Source organism: Poecilia latipinna, unplaced genomic scaffold (assembly GCF_001443285.1).
Source record: "Poecilia latipinna isolate Pla-1442-1.1 unplaced genomic scaffold, P_latipinna-1.0 Scaffold1059, whole genome shotgun sequence".
Lineage (NCBI taxonomy): Eukaryota > Metazoa > Chordata > Actinopteri > Cyprinodontiformes > Poeciliidae > Poecilia > Poecilia latipinna.
The window spans coordinates 38,289-38,792 of NW_015113675.1; positions in this window are offsets into that span (position 1 = coordinate 38,289).

Genomic DNA, 504 nt, shown 5'->3' on the forward strand with positions numbered 1-504 from the left:
ATGAGGCAGCTTCTCGTAATGAATTCCTTGGAGAATAAACACAGCTTTGAATAAAGCTCTAATCACAAATTAAGTGGCTGTTGCCATCATACCTTTGTAGAGCATCCCCACATATATGGACTTCTGAGTACACGCCTTCATATTATACCCCCAGCATTGACAACACTAATAAAAGGAAGAAGACTAAACCTACCCAGTTCTGAGTCCCTCCACGCAGAAAGGTGCTCATTTCTACACGGAGCCATTTCTTCAGTCTCGTTTTCATTTGTTTGGATCAAATCTCCAAAGGTCAAATGATAAAAATAAGCACGTTTTCAGTGTTGGACAACTTCTTTACAGTTTAAGCCTCCAAATAAATTTTGAGATGCAGCACAACGATTTATAATTAGAATATGCAATTAACAAATCACCCATCTCGAATGCCTGTTAATAACCTTTTTTTTTTTTTTTTTGCATCATTACTTGCCAACTGACTCGCCTCTTTGAACAGGCCAGGGCAACTGG